At 38.8% G+C, this 16336-nt stretch overlaps 1 protein-coding gene across 1 annotated transcript in view; it reads left to right on the top strand.

Moving 5' to 3' along the window:
- The window catches only part of LOC122159749 (beta-chimaerin-like), a 108145-nt gene that overhangs the window by 45504 nt on the left and 46305 nt on the right, over positions 1-16336 (top strand). The gene's annotated exons all lie outside the window — the stretch shown is intronic.

Here is a 16336-nt window from a genome sequence, read left to right as displayed (position 1 = left end):
CATTAATTTTATTTCTTACTTGAGCTGCATGTCTTATCCCTGAGCTAGTTTCCCCTACCAGAATATAATAAAAAAAAGGAGTTGACCTTGATCTAAATTCAGTTTACACAGTGTGACATCAATGTGTAAGGTCTGTTGCACAATTGTATTCCAGAATTACGTTTTTTTCAAGAAGACATAGCAAAGATCACCAGAGACACTTCTTGAAAGATTTTCAATAATAGCTTGTTTACAAGGTGAAATACCAAATCCATAAATGAATAATGAAGAGAGCTGGAATTGGATATTTAGATAACTTACAACAGGGCAAGGCAGAAATGGCCTTTCCAACTTGAACAGGAGGGAAAATAAGAGTACACTACTTGAAATCAGAACAGACTCCTCAACTATGCAGCTATTTGTGATTTGTTGTTTCTTTTTTTTCCTGGATAACTTTGTCTGGTCCATCATGCTCGAATTATTATTTTTTTTATTTATTTGCTGGGAACTTTTGTCTTAGTACTTCAGTTACTTCCTGTGCTCATCTGTACCTTTCTGGAGTTGGGGAGTACTCAGTTATTCATGAGGAACTTAATCAATCATCACTTTCTCATGTCATCTTGCATTGCATCAACTTCCTTTTTCAGATGAAATGGATGGGTGTAGCACTCTATGGCATCTGGCAGTGCTGTTTGCTGGCTTGTTTTTTGGTGGTGGTTGCTCAACATTGATTTAAACATTTAAGCACTGCAGCTAATTTATGTTTATCCATGCCAGTGCAAGGCTTGGAGTTTAAGCACTGTTGAGGAAAAGTGGCATTTGTACTGCCATGATGTTATACCATTATCCCCACAGTCATAATTGGAAAGATTTGCATTTTTAGTGGAGCTGGGTAAGGATTAAGAGCATAAGCAGGAGTGAGGTGGGTTGCAGAGATATAACTGAGAGCATAATTTGTTCTGCCAGCATCCCATAATTGGTAATCATGCTTTAGAAGAAGTAAAAGAAGTAGGGATTTTTGTCTGCAGGACTGCCAATTAATTCATTTACTAGGGGGCTGAAAGAATATTTTATGGTGTTTGAGAGCTGCCACATAGCAAAAGAAATATCATGTCAAGTTTACCTTTCATTCTGGAGTTGCACTTAGCTTTGAGTACAATTGAGATCTTATTGAAAGAGAAAACAGAGACTGTTTCCAGTATGCCGCTGCATGTGCTCTTCCACCCTGATTTAGTTCCCCAGCGGCATGAGACTGCTACTTAAGTTAGTTCATTAATATTCATTCGGTAGATCAGTATTGCACTGTTGAAGCCAATAAATTTTGGTTTAGTTTAAAAATCAGAGATATTTTATACATTATGTTAGCATACAATTTTTATTAGCTTATCACTCTTTAAAAGAGTGATGCATTGAAGCAAAAAAGCCACGTATTTCAAGTAATTGCTATTCCATTAAGTAGAAGTGGCTGTTTCAGCTATAAGAGTGGAGAGAAATGTTTGGCTAATGAAAAGAGCACTCAGAGTGAGAATAACCCTTTGATGTGGTGAAGACACTGGTGGAAAATACCCACCTTGGCAGTCAGTATGTGAGGCCCTGGGAAGCTGGTGGTGACGTGGGAATAGCCCAGCCTGCAGAAGCACTTATAGGAGAAGGTGGAGAGGTCATGATGACCACTGAGGCTCACTCCTCTTGCTCGAGGTAAATAAATAAATAAGCAGCAGCTGAGACAAACACTTAACAGCAGGTTTGTCTGAACTGAGCTACTCCTTTCTTGTCCAGAAGGAGCAGTGTGAGAGATCAGAAACCACATGAAAGCCCTGGGCTGAGGAGTGGCTGGTAGACAATGGCCATGATGCAGCAAATGTATGTGCTGCTGCTGCTGCAGCTGGCCCAGAGGCTTTTCTCACAGGGCTGCACTAGGGGCAAGAAATTGAGGCAGGCCATCTTCCCATTCTCCTTTGTCTCCTCTCTGTCATCTGTGGTGCTTTGAGCAGGTAGGAAGCCACCACATTTGAGATGAGCACAACCACTCCAGTTCTTTCTTGATTTTCTTCCACTTCTGTACCCTGCAGCTTCCTTTCTCTGCCGTGGTATAGGAGGGGCTGCAGGCTGAAATGGAAGAAGAGAAAAAAGGCATGTGCTCCTGTAAGGCTGGGGATTTGGCTGGGAGCCGGCCTGCTGTTCTGCATCAAGCTGCAGGCATCACAGTTTGGAATTGAGGAAGGAAAGCTCCTGAGATACGTTTTGGATCATAATGCAACAGCAATTTTCTTGCCCATATCACTCTCCAGTGACACTCGGCAGTTGAAATTGATTTCTGTGCCCTTGATGAAGCATTGCAGCTCTGCCATACTATTGGTGTTGGATTCAAAATATTTACTCTTCTAAACTTTGCAGTAAAGATCAGACTTGATGCTTCCCTCTTCTTCTCTTACTGCCTTATCCTTGCTTAGTGCCAATGCAGAGAGTCTTATTTTTGAAGTGTACTCTAGTATTCGTGGTAGCAGAAGTATTTGTTTCTTGTTTTACTGCAATATTTAAAGGCAAGGTTCAAACTGAGGACTCAGTGCAAGGTAGCTTCCCAACAAAGCTGTCTGCCTCAGAGAGGCTGGAATCATAGAATGGCTTAGGTTGGAAGGGACCTTGAAGATCATCTAGTTCTGACCTCCCTGGGCAGGGTTGCCAACCACCCTGCCCAGGATCCCATCCAATTTGACCTTGAATGCCTCCAGAAATGGAGCATCCACAGCTTCTCAGTGCAGCCTGTGCCAGTGCTCACCATCCTCTGAGTGTAAAATTTATTTGTAACATCTAACCTGAATCTCCCCTCTTTTAGTTTAAAACCATTTCCCATTGTCCTATCATTATCCAACTATGTAAAAAATTGGTCCCCATTCAGCTTGTAGGATCCCTTTAATATTGGAAGGCCACAGTGAGGTCTCCCTGGTGTCTTCTCTTCTCCATGCTGAACAAGCACAGCTCCTTTAGCCTTTCTTCATAGCAGGGATGCTCCCTTTGATCATCTTCCTGGCCCTCTCCTGGAGTTGTTCCAATAGTTTTTATGTCCTTCCTGTACTCAGTGCCCCAGGCTTGGATATTACTTGGATATTGCAGGTCTTTTGGGCTACAAGAACATACTGCAGTTTCATGTCCAACTTTTTTTTTTTTTTGTCTATTTGGACATATGAAGCTCTATAAAAAGTATTTTTTACAAGTTTAAAAACTGATGGATACAAAATAAAATGAAAAATTGGTAAGAATATGCAATTTAATTTTGAAGTCAGTGAAAAGGCAAAATATCTCTTGTTTCATATATTCCATTCTGAAAAATGCTAAATCTGGAGTGTTTGAAAGTCAAGAGTAGTGGTGAGTGTGTGAGATGATGTACAAAGGCCACACTTGCAAAAAATAAGGTCTGAACCTCAGTGAATGCATAGAGATGTGTAAGTGTATTGTGCTGGTATAAATATATTCAGGAAAAAAAAAGATGATCCTCAATAAACTTTTTCAGCTAAATTAAGATAAATCGACAAGAATTCATCTGTTTTATAATCTGTTTATGTACTACTGGTCTTTGGTCAGATCTACTGTATTTAATTTTTGTTATAGGTAAAGGTACAGATATCAGTTCTGACATGCGACTGTCTTTCAAACATTTATGGAGGAATTAGAGTAAACTAGATTTGAGTTAGTTTCATACTGCTTCTAATCTGGGATTTTTGTTGCTTTTTAGCTTAGTTTTTAAAGGGAGATAGCAGAGTTTTTTCAATAGGTCATATATTTTTATTAGTTATCAGCATAGCCTGTGTTCAGCTGGTGGGTAGTTTGAGGAGTATACTTCTGTTGTTCTGTGGGATATGTTAATCTTGACTACCTCAGTGGTTCATGTAAATTCTTACATAGGAAAATACTTCTGTATGTAAAAATCAGCTGCCTTTTCAATATTACAAGTTCTGGACTCTAAAGGGTAAACCAGAGAGTCAACAGTTAACAGCAAGTGTTGCAGGAATGCAGCACATCCTGGTCTAGGATATGCAAAAGTAGTGTTTCTGGTTGGCTAATACTGCTGTACAGCAGCAGTCAGGGCACACTTTTGAGACCCGTATTTGGCAGGACACTGCAACTTCAAGTCAAATCTGTTTTAGGAGAAATTATAGGAACTATAAAAGCTTTCTTCAGATTTGGCATCAAACCACTTTGGCACCTAATCAGTGGTCTCTTACATTGTTACAGTACCACTGGAGTATTTTCACGTGAGTCTTTCGAGATTAGCATTGGCATCTCCTGCTTTCTTAAAGGTGTCTGTAATGCGTTTCTAGAGGAGGTTTGCTTTGAGGCTAATGATCATGAAGCACTACCTCACCTTGATCTTCTTCCTTAGCTCTTTTGTGCAAGAAGCTCTTTTGTTGCTGGAAGCCCATGTTTCACATCTCTCTTTAGCCAACTGTTACATCATTGTAAATTCTCTGTGGCAGGACTTGGCGTTCTGCTGAATTTTGCTGTCCAATGGCACCAACAGTGTGTGTGCCTTGTCTTCCTCATCAGATATACATGACTGCTTTCAAATCTGCTCATTCCAGTGGGGACTGATTTTTGGACCCTAATGAGGGAGAAGCTGGTAAGAAATGTAGCCATTTAGACAATAAATTGGTTTTCAGAATACATAAATGAAAAAAGCATTTCTGTTGAAAAGGTTTACTGTTTGGGGACTTCAAACTAGACTTTGCGAAGCAGCAGTGTAAGTAAATTGACTGGCATCAGAGCAAATGATGCACTGAAATCAGACTTCCAAGCAAGGGGATACAGGCTGAAAATTCAGTAGCCAGGTGCTATTCTCTGGTGCGTCTTAAGCAGAGAAGGGTATGCTCTCAGTGAGCTGCAATTTGCTTGTGAATAATTCACATTTCAGGAAAAAAGAGTTATTACCAAAGCTTGATCTGGAATAATTGTATTATTTATGTGATGTGTCACTTCAATAAAAATGTATCATAAATGTATTGAGGTTGTTTTTTCTCACGCTCTCGGAGGGAACTAAATCTCCACCATTTTTCTTAACGTTTATATGCAAAGCTTCCGGGTGTAATAATAAATCATGTGAAGTTATCTCTTGTGTGTTTAGTGCCCAGTTATTCTTTTTTTTTTTTTTTTTTTTCTCGTTTTTAACATCATCTTCTGCTGTTTTCTGGCTATCTCTGTGTTGTAGTCAGCTATTTTCTTACTAGTTAAGGGAGGCTGCATTGGTACTACTGCTATGACATTGATAACCCTCCTGTTACTCTTTTGCTTTTCCATCCCTTTTCCTTGTAGCTGCTGGATGCACACTATAATCACAAGCGCTTTTAGGTCAGCAACTGCTGTGTTTTATTTTTAAACTACGCTTGTTAGCAGTTGGACTTGACACCAAACCTTATTTTGGGTTCCAAAAGCTACCATGATGGGAATATTTAATAATAATAAAGTGCTTTGCTTTTTGCCTCATTTGGAGTTCCACCTAACCTGACTAAGCAGTCAGCAGCTACTCGGCAGAACTAAATTAAATATTATTACTCTATAAAACCATTTAAATTTGAATAGCCTTTTATTTAAGATGCATAAGCATTTCTCAAACATTCAGTCTGTTACACAAATTATATGCTGTAAAAGAAGCATTTATTGCTAGCCTGTGAAAATAAAATATAATATTGGTAAGTTAGCTGGAAGCTTGTAGATGTTCCGAAAAGATGACAAAGTAAGATTAGCAGCAGAGCTAAGCAGAAATTGTTGCAGAGCTCCTTCTGAATAGCTGTCAGTTTTATGTTCTCCTAACACAATAATGGGCACTCCCAGGAGGTGTAAGTCTCATGGGATAATTATTCTTCTGAGGTCTAGATGGGTTTTGCTATGCCTTTTCCACACATGGGTAAGTGCCTTATAATTATTCTCCTCCCCTTTCAGTAGATTTTCCTAATGTAGAAATTAATAGAATTAATTCTGTATACATGCACGGTACTTACATTACCTAGCATATTAATGAATTTCAAGCAATATTGAATGATGCTATCGGATGGCAATAGAAAGTGGTTTGGAGCTTTTATCTTACAAATTGGTTTTAAGTCTCACTGTACTTGCCTTTTGAGAGGTATTTCTTTTTAATATTCAGGTCTATTTTCTGCTGTAGTCAACTCTCCCAACCTGGTTTATCTTCAGCCATCCTTGAGAATAACAAACCCAAGAAGTAAAACTTTAAAATAAGCATATAGTCTTCAGCAGTAGAATATTTTTATAGTGCCTTCTGCACAAAGCTATTACTGTTGCTCACTCTCTCTCTTTGAGCATCAAACAATATTGATGAAGTGAAGCAAAAGCTTGGCAAAAGCTTAGCTTCAAAAGGGCGTCTTGTAGGGCAGCACATTTGACCATTAGTTACAAACCTTTGGTGTTGCCAAATAAACCTGCAGACAGCTTGCAGCCCCAGTCCCTAGATTCTCAAGAAGGCTTGTATTAGGGAGGTTTAGCTGCTAGGGTGATCTGACAAGTTTTGACAAGCTCACCTTTATGATGTAACAACCATAGAAAAAAAGCAGAAAGGTCTTTAAAGATTATCTTTCTTACCTGTTGCTCTCTTTACAAGATTGAATATTCATCATAGCTGTATTGGTGTTGAGACGAGTGCTTGCTCATCCTCTTACCCAAATTTCCTATCTTCCAAACAGGAGTAGGTCTGCAGGGTGGTGTTTGCTGGTAAGACTTGCAGTTCCTGCTCAGCACCAAGCTTTCCCTTTTGCTTAAGGGGAAAAAAAGGCATCGTATCACTTTGGAGATTTACCAAATCTTTCCAAGAGACTGGAATTTGTTTTGTTCTTCCTTCTCTGTGCTCCTGAGTGCCACTAGTCTAACTGCGCTGACAGGTTTGAGTCTTTCAGCATGTATGCACACGTTCATTATAGGTGAATAAATAATAATTGAACCTTGTTCTGCTAGATGAAGACTGATATGTTATCAGGGAACAAAGATCTTCTAAGCATGAGGAGTAGGAAGTAATTGGTATAAGGCATTTTTTGTGTGCCTGTAACTATTGACCTGGTGTACATAACTGCATATGTGCTCTAGGAGCACGGGGACATGGCATTTCTGGTAATTCTGCAGTACAGTTAGCTGGTTTTCTGGTTTAAAAGGCTGTGATTATGCATTTGAAGGAATTCTGGCTTATTTGCTTTTCCAAGAAGGGAAGCCGGAGCTGGATCATAAAGACTAGCTGCCGATTTTGTTCCACAGAAGAAAAACTGAGGATATGTGATTTCTGAACTTCATCATTTGAAGAGTATAAATCACAAGAGAAAGTGCACGTGCTTACTGATAGCAGGTTGAATATTATCACAGAGTCATAAAATCGTTTGAGTTGGAAGAGACCCTAAAAGTTGCTGAGATTTCAGGAGAAAAGTAGATTTTTTATGACATAAGAACCTTGTCAACATAGAAGTACATATTATGAAACTTAATTTTAAGTGTTTCTCTATTAATTAGATGAAAATTTAATAACTTTAAGGACAGTGGTGCTAGGAGTGCCGTTAAATCTGGGTGGCAATATTATAGAAAGACTTGCAAAGTATTTGTGTAACATTTGAAGAGAAGGTGGTGCCTTGGTAATATCTGACATTGCTAAATCAAAGCTATTAAAAATGGAATATCCAGAAAATAAGTTACATAAAGTAATAATCTAATTGGCCTGGATTGTAACAGGCACACTTGGATAAAATACTTACGAAAGAATGCCTTGCTTCTTATCCTATGAGCCGTGATTGTTCCGAGTTTTATCAGAAAGCTGTGGGAGTGATTTATATGCTTTGCAGGTGGGTGGTGTTTTTCCTGTTTTTCATGCTCTAATATAGTATAAAAACAAATATTGCAGCAAATGCTATGCGACCTGTAAAGGAAGTCAAGGAAAGACCTAATTATTTGCTTTTATTCTTCTGCAGGTCCTAACATGTGCTCTGCTTTGCAGGGTAGATCCCATTTCTGATGTCTGACGGTTGAAATAGTGTGTAGCATGTATAGTTCAGTGAGCTCCCCTGTGTCTGAGCAGACCTTGTGTAGAGAATAATGTATTTTGAGATCTTTATACATTATCAACTTAAAATCATGTGGCTTTCGTGTTTGATATGAACTATTGGGCTTCTTTTTGCTTCTGAATCTGCACTGTTCAGTTTTAAAAATACTTCTGTTTCTGCATACAGAGAGATGTGAGTGCAGGCCTGAGAGGCAAAGGCTGAGATGTTCCCTGGAAAGCTGTTGAATGGCAGCCATGTTCAGTTGCTGGGCTAGAACTACTGCCCCCCTTGAATAGTCAAAAGCAAGCATTTGTGCCCTTAGAATCATGGAAAGATTTGGGTTGGAAGGAGCCTTAAAGATAATCTAGTTCCAACCTCCTGGCTGTGAGCAAGGACACCTTTCACTAGGTCAGGCTGCCCAGAGCCCCATCCAACCTGGCCTTGAGTGCATCCAGAGATGGGCTATCCACAGCTTCTATGGGCAGCCCATGCCAGTCCCTCACCACTCATACATCTAACCTACTCTCTTTTAAAGTCCTTATGCTTGGGACCTTATGCTAAAGTCCTTGTCTTACCACTACATTCCCTGATAAACAGTCCCTCTCCAGATTTTCTGTACGTCCCTTTTAGGTACTGGAAGGCTGCATTGAGTTCTCCCCAGAGCCTTCTTTCCCCATGCTTAACAGCAGTTTCAACTCCTTCAGTCCCTCTCCGTAGGAGAGGTACTCCAGTCCTTCCATCACCCTCATGGCCCTCCTCTGTACCTGCTCCAGCATGCCCATTTCCTTGCTATGTTGAGGACCCCAGGGATGAAGACAAGACTTTAAATGGGGCCACACAAGGGCAGAGCAGAGGGGAGCTACCACTTCCCTCACCCTGCTGATCATCCCTCTTTTGATACAGCCCAGAGAACAATTGGCTTTCTGGGCTGCATGTGAATAGTCTCATGCTCTCCTCAGGCACAAGGAAAGGAAGCCTAATTAGAAGGAGCTGTTATACTCTTTACCAAAAGGCCAGTATCTGCTTAAAGAACTTGAGGAATAATGTCCATCAAAAATTTTAATGGGCCCATATATATTATGTAGGACTTCATATTCTTGAATGCAAAGTCAGAGAACCAAAGCTATTACTATAACAAATGCTATGCACCGTCCCTCTTCTGTCTTCCACAGGACAGCTGAAACACATGAACCAGTGCAGAACTGACACTGTGGCCAAAAAATCTAACTAATCAGCATGTATTTTACTTACATTATTAAATACTACTTGTAAACTGAAGCAGTTCAGGATCTTTTGAATGTGCAATTCAAATATTCTCCTATACAGTTGAAAATTTACAGCAAGGGAAAGCAAATTGAGGAGAGAAACCATTGTCACTGTCCAGCTTAAATCTACTCGTGTTCTTGGTTAACATCTTATTTTAAAGGTGGTCTTTCTGTGAAAATGGAATGATTGTTCCAGTGGGCCAGAGAGATAATAAAAAGATGCATGTCAAGAATAACAGTTACCGAAAGCAATGATTTGGATTTTGCTAAAGGTTAATAAGTTTTCAGGGAATGTACTGGCTCCTTTGACAAGCCAGATAAATGGGCATCGTGTCAATTTATGATTGCATTTCTGGAACAGGGAGCATGCTGACACTATTTCAATATAAATGTTCTAATTGAAATATTTCACCATAATCACAGTGACCCTTTTATTGCCATTTTTTGGCATTATTGCAGTTATTTCAGTCATGTGCTTTTTCATACAATGCACAGGTTTCTTTTGCTGAGTCCAGGGTGCCAACTTGTAGGGTTGCTAGTTGTTTTTTATTTAAATTGCTATGAGTAAATGACAGGAAATATGTTGTCACGTTCTGCACGGTGATAAAACTGCTTCAGTGAAGCTATTCTCAAATATGCCAGCTGATTATCTGGTCTTGATTTTTAGCCAGGAACTAACTGGTCATTACTTTGATGCTAAAATATATCTGAGTGAGATATGAGCTCTGCAAATGTGATGTGATTTTACTTATGTCATGTGTTTATTCCTACCAAAGAAATGCCAATCTCTCGGTCAGGCAGAGCCCTGACTGTGCCATTTTAATTTCTGGATACCTCTGCTTTCTAGATTAAAAACATGAAAATGTGAAAATAACTATTAGATTTTAATTACACTGGCATTAAATTGGATAATGGTTGCAAGCACTGGGGCTTAGTTCTTAGTGACCAGATTAAATTTAATGGCAGCCATTAACTAAAACAGATTTTTGGCAGTCAAGCATGAAGGAGATATTTTGTGGGGTTTTTTTGTTGGTTTTCCTTTTTTTTTTCTCCCAGCATCTTCCTTTTTAAGTTTTTAGACACAATGTTGTGATCCCTTGAATGATGAAATTCTTAATTGTTGCTCTGTGAGGAAAATGCTTCAAAGCACCTAAATTATGGAGGCTTATAACTGCCATCAAAATCAAATAGATTAGAAGTGATTCAGCATGAAAAAAGCCTGCCTGAGATTAGGCAGTGTGGATACCACCCTATGCTATAAATCATAGATTTCCCAGAAAATATTTAAGGCATTCAGAATATTTGTATGAGCTAACTCAGATCCCCTGTTGGGTTCTTTGATTTGCCATCTGGAAGAGCCTCTTTCCTTGTATTTCTTAGCACCCACTGAGCTTCCCCAAGAAGAACTGCTTTCCTGAAGGAAACATAGATTTAGACAAATATTCTTCCCTCTCCTACTACTGAGAGCTGTACCTATTCCTTCTCTCCATTTCAAGATTTTGAAAGATAGGCTTCTAGCTTTCTGACTTGTCTTACACTCGCAGTTAGAATTTTCTTGAATGTTTGCAGTATAAAAAGACAGATGTTTTAATTAAATGCAGTCCTGCAATCCTGGATGATTGTAGCAGTCTGCACAGCACTCAGCAAGTGCAGAATATGGCTCGTCAAGCTTTTGTTCCTAAAAGTTTAGATGTGGGTTCAAATAATTCAAATCCCCAGTAATGTGTTGGAATTCTTTTATTTCACAGTAGTATTTAATATTTGATAACTCTTCTAAACCGTTTACCCATTCACCGGATCTTTTATCTTCGTTTCAGTGACCTAGATATGTGTGTAAAACCAAATTTTCTATGGATTGCCCATACTTGTGTACAGAAGATAATGATTTGAAATCTGAAGCAAAAGCAAGAGAGCACAATTTAGGAAGACTGATTGGTAGAATCGAGTAAATGAGCTTCATTTGCAACATCAGGGTTTCTAATCACAAGTTTATGGTATACGAAAGCCAAAGATACAAAATAGCTGTCAGTTTATATTGTGCTTATTACAAGCTTACAGTTTCAGCCTTATCACTGTGCAGGATAGACGTCCATCCCTTTTACAAGTGTTTTTTGACATTTTAAATTGCACACCATTGCTGATTTTTTTAGAAACAGAATAGCATAGCGGGAAGTACTCACCATGTGAATGAATATACCAGTTATCATGCATGTTACAAATGTGATCGCTTCTCTTGTGGTGCCTTACACTGGAAGGCGAAATATCTCATTAAGACAAAAGTTGAAGTATCTTTCCATATTCTAGTCTCCATGTGCTGGTGAAGAGAAAGTTCAGCAGTAAAGATGGCAACTACTGGCTGATTCTGTAGGCAAATGTATGTCTGAATGAAACATTAAACAAGGCTTCTGACACAGAAGGGTTTTCGAAAGTTGCATCACTAATTATTAACTGCAAGAGAATTAATTTTGCTTTTGCTTTTCAAAAGAACACTGACTTTTTAGGAGTCAAAGCGATGCTCGTTTGACAGTGTGATTATTTGCAACTTGGAAAATAAGAGCATTCTTTCTCAAAGGGTAGTCAAAGACATGCTTGTAAGGACAGTTACTATATGGAACAGAAGTACCCATAACACCCAAATGTATTTGCCATACAACAGTCACACATAAAAGTGCCTATTCAAAATAGTTAGCCAGAATTGATGCAATATGGGCTAGTTTTGTATGCATCTATATTAATTTGCAACAGGGTAAAACAAATGAAAATAGCTGTTTGCCATCTAGCTTACTGGCCATTAGTGGACCAGATAAGATGAAAATGAGCTTCTGTGATTGCTAAATTTTAAGTACTTGAAGGAAATTAAATAATGCAGAGATGTTGTGCATGCTGAAAAAAACTTGCCCTTAGCAAAGAAGCTCCCTCACTACTCCTTCCATGCTAGGAGCCACACAGCTGGAACAAGCTCTGAAAAATGGGACCTGGGGGTCTTGGTGGATGGCACGTTGAATACAAACCTTCCTTGGAGACAGTCCAACACCATCTGGACCTGCTCTTGGGCAAGCAGTTTTGTGTGGCCCTGCTTGAGAAGAGGCTTGGATGAGATGACCTCAGAGGTCCTTGCCAACCTCAGCCATTCTGTGGCTCTGTGATCTCAGTGCTAGTCAGTTGTACAATACAATCCTGGTTGTGTGAAGGGAAATGAAAAATACAAACATGTGCCTTTAAGTATACAAATCCATTGATCTTTCACGTGGCATTTTACTCAAGTATAATTATATATGAAATAAGAAAAACAACATGCTCATTGAATGTTTTGGAAACAAAGCTATCAAAATGGAAGTGCAGTATATGGTAAAACTGTGCAAAATCTCTTCCAGGGAAGTATACAAAAGGCTTTAAAGTTTTAAAGTTTTAAAGGTTTTAGTCTTGGTCCTGAAAATAACAATAAAAGATGAAGAAAGTAGTAACTAGACTTGTTCATCCGGTTAATCATTTATCTGCAGACTGCCGGTAGGCTAGTCTCTTCCAAATTGGCTCTTCTTCACAAATAAGGGTCTTTTCTTGCACACACAGGTCATAGTTTTAAAATTAGTTGTTCCTGGAAAGGAAATCTGAAGTTCAGACAATAATGGCAGAAAATGCAAGCTGAGACAGCGCTTCTGAAGTGCAGATTTTTTAAAATTTTTTAAATAAGATTATAGGGAAGACAAAGGAAAAAAAATGTTTTCTTCCTTTTTTTTTTTTTAATACTGACTGAATAAATTAGCGGAGAGTCATGGCGACCCTTTGGCAGCTGTCACTCTATGGTCTGTGTAACTCTTTAGTACTACAGGGATCAGTACTTTTTGAAATCTCTAAACTGGTCAAGGCACATTTGGGGATTTGTGACTGTTCCCCTTGTAGTTAGAAACTGTATTTGTAAGTCAGAAATATTTGAGTTGTGTGGCGTGATCTGTGATCTTTCCTGTAAAACAGTTTCCTCTTTCCAGTGCAATACCTGTACTGACAGTCTGGAGTCTTTGCTAATGAGTAGCTTAGCAGAGCTGCTTTTTCTAGGTCAGTCCCAGTGTTGGTAATACAAAAATGCAAACATCTGTGTTACACTGCTATCTGCACAAAGTACGAGGAAGCAGTAAAGAGGAATTCAGCTACTCCAGTGTCTTTCACAAGTGCTCCCAGAAAGGTGGCACCTTTGGTTCAGAGCCAGGTGTGGAGAAGGACAGGGCTTGAAGTTTATGGATAACTATGCTTACTCTGTAATTACTGTAAGCTTTGTTTCTCAGAAATTGCTCAAGAATGGCTATAAGTAAAGTGTAGACCATTTATCATGCATCCTTTACATAGCCTTCTGTCTTCTTTGGTAGCATTCACCATTCCTAATGCCTTTCTGTATAACCATCTTCTAGTTATTTTCTTATGCCTAATAAGTACTGACCTTTTCAACTGTTACGTTACAAAGGATTGAGCTAATAGTATTGCCTGTAAGACTCTTCATGGAAATCTCTCATGCCTGTTTTGCTAATTGAGGTTTTTCCAGTGTAGAAGCAGTGTGAGTATTCCTTGGATTTTCATGGTTTTTTGCATTTCTGATACAGTGTTGGCATTAAGACTTGAAATAAGAAAAGTGGCCTAAACTAATAGAAATGGTATAGTTCATTCAGAGAGTCTCTCTAAGTTGAGGTGTATCATAGTTGACCCTGTGTCATTTGGTTGAGCTTTTCTGAGCTGATACTCCTTTTGTGCTTTCAGTTTCTTCTGTGGCAGCTTCTTTCAACCTTGTGCTTAGCTGTCTTCCTTCTTGAATTTAGACATGTCACTGTTGAAAGTGTGAACCCCCCAAGGGAGCAGCGATACGAGAGAACCTTCCTGTCTTATCAACTAAGAATATGTCAGTTAAACATTTTTTCACGTACTGCCTATCGCAGTTAGGATAAGCCTTATGATTGAAGTTCACATCAGGAATATAATATAATGAGATAACTCAGGGCACTTGTCATTTGTGCCAAGTCTGATTTTTTTTGTTGATTGGTTTTGGCTAAGTATGTAGATCAAAACTGAAGTGTGTGGTCCTTGCTTGAGATCGTTACCACGATCCAGAACTGAAGACAAAAGCTGAGGGATTTGAGATGTCACATACTTCCTGCGCTGACCACTGAAGCTATTACTGGTAACCTCTGTGAGCATGCTATACTAACCCTAGTGAAGGAGAATGATGCACAATTTAATTACTAGAGTCATCTTAGAGTAGAAGAGGGATAATAATAAAAACAATACAAAACAAAAAACAGCCAGTCCATGCCTGCAGAGGTGCCCTCTGGCCTCCTTCCACAAAGGGAACAAGACATTGTGCTCCACTAAACATTTCCCTGATCCTTAAGCATGACCTCTCTCTCTAGGTTGTATTTAAGCTAATTGTTTTTATCTCCCTGCAAATGGATGCCATCAAATGTCATGCACAATAGTTTGATAATAAACAGCATTAATAATGCTGCTTGTGTTGTGTTTTGTTCTCCTGGCTTTAAGATGCTATCAGCTGGAGGGACTGGGGAGGATGCTGCAGTACCTTGAGAGGGAGAATGTGGAGTTGGTAACCCATGCTTTTCCTCCAAGTGTATTGCCCTTTACAGTTGCTCGTTTCTGTCTGCTCTGGGCTGACGGATTAATAACCGTGACAGATCTAACATAATCATTGACAGTTTTGTTTTATGACTATCTTCAAAATGATTGTGTTTTTTACTAGGCTACAGTGCTTCCAAACCATCAGTCTGTCTAAAGCTAATGAAGCACTTTATGGCCACTTGTGGAACAGCTTCCATTGTTTAATTTCATGCGCTTTTTCTAATTAATTTGCAACAACTGATACTTGTTTTTTTGCATTGTTGATTCCACTATTATTTCCTTTGTAGAGTCACAAATATAGATAATCTAATGTTCATGTTATCTTAGTGTTTCTCCTATTTGGAAAAAAACAACAACAACAACAACAACAACAAAAAAAAAAAAAAAAAAAAAAAAACCCAACCTGTTCATAAGCAAATTCAGAAATTTTGTTGCAGTAGTATGGAAGTGTGGAATAGGAATATAATACACAGTATTATGGGTTTATAGTAAAAGATATAGAGAGCAACAGATGTATAGAAAAAAAAACGGAGTGATGTATTACCATTACAGAGAGAGAAAAAATTAACCTGCTCTTGCATGAATAAATTTCGCTGGTCTCATGAATAGCTTCAGAATTTAAAATAATCCTTCTGTATAATGAATTTGCAAGCTAATTACTCTTGGATTGCCACAGTATGATATAACTCTGTCAGTCTGGAAGTGTTGAAAATTTTGCCAAAGTTGTGAAGTGGATCCAGCTGAAACCAGAATTGAATGGGTTTCCTAATCAATATATCTGCAGATTGTTGCAGCGTATTATTCCAGTAACTGTGATAATTGTTGGGTTTTATCCTTTTTTAGAAAAACAATAGAGTTAGAAGTGGCAGATGGTAGTTAATGATTAACATTCCTAGTAAACAAACTTTTGCATGGTTATATTTAAAGTGGTTGTGTGTATATAAATAGACAGGGAGCATGAGCTATGCAAGTATAATTGAATTACATTAGCATAACTTAAGTAGGTTTGGTAAATACTAAACACCTTAATTAACTTACACAGTATTAGGAGGTTAATGATATACTCCTGCTACAAGCAATTCTTCAAAGTGTTTGGCAACATGGCAGTTCAGAGCCAAGCTAATTCATGGTACCCCACCCTTTGTAGCTGATGTATAACAGCTTAGTTAAATCTTGCACTTCAAGCCTGGCCTCTGCTGGGATTTCTGGATGTGTAAGCAACAGTTCCTCAGGAAGGCCTGGAAAGCTCCCTCTGGAGTGAGGTTTGTGGTCTCATGTACTCAACATGGCACTCAAGTGATGCAGGTCTCCATTCCAGCCTGGAGAGCCTTCTGAGCTCTCAAGATGTTTTTTTCTCAGGCTCTGTAAGCTTGCACTTTTAAACAGAAACTCTGATCTCTCTGTCAAAATTTTGTCCAGCAGTGTCGTATAGCTCTTGTGCTAAGAAAA

Source organism: Centrocercus urophasianus, unplaced genomic scaffold, assembly GCF_019232065.1.
Source record: "Centrocercus urophasianus isolate 14NV4802_14NV808 unplaced genomic scaffold, USGS_Curo_1.0 seq_16, whole genome shotgun sequence".
Lineage (NCBI taxonomy): Eukaryota > Metazoa > Chordata > Aves > Galliformes > Phasianidae > Centrocercus > Centrocercus urophasianus.
Note: the sequence above shows the minus strand (reverse complement) of the source record. Positions and strands in the feature narration are given on the sequence as shown.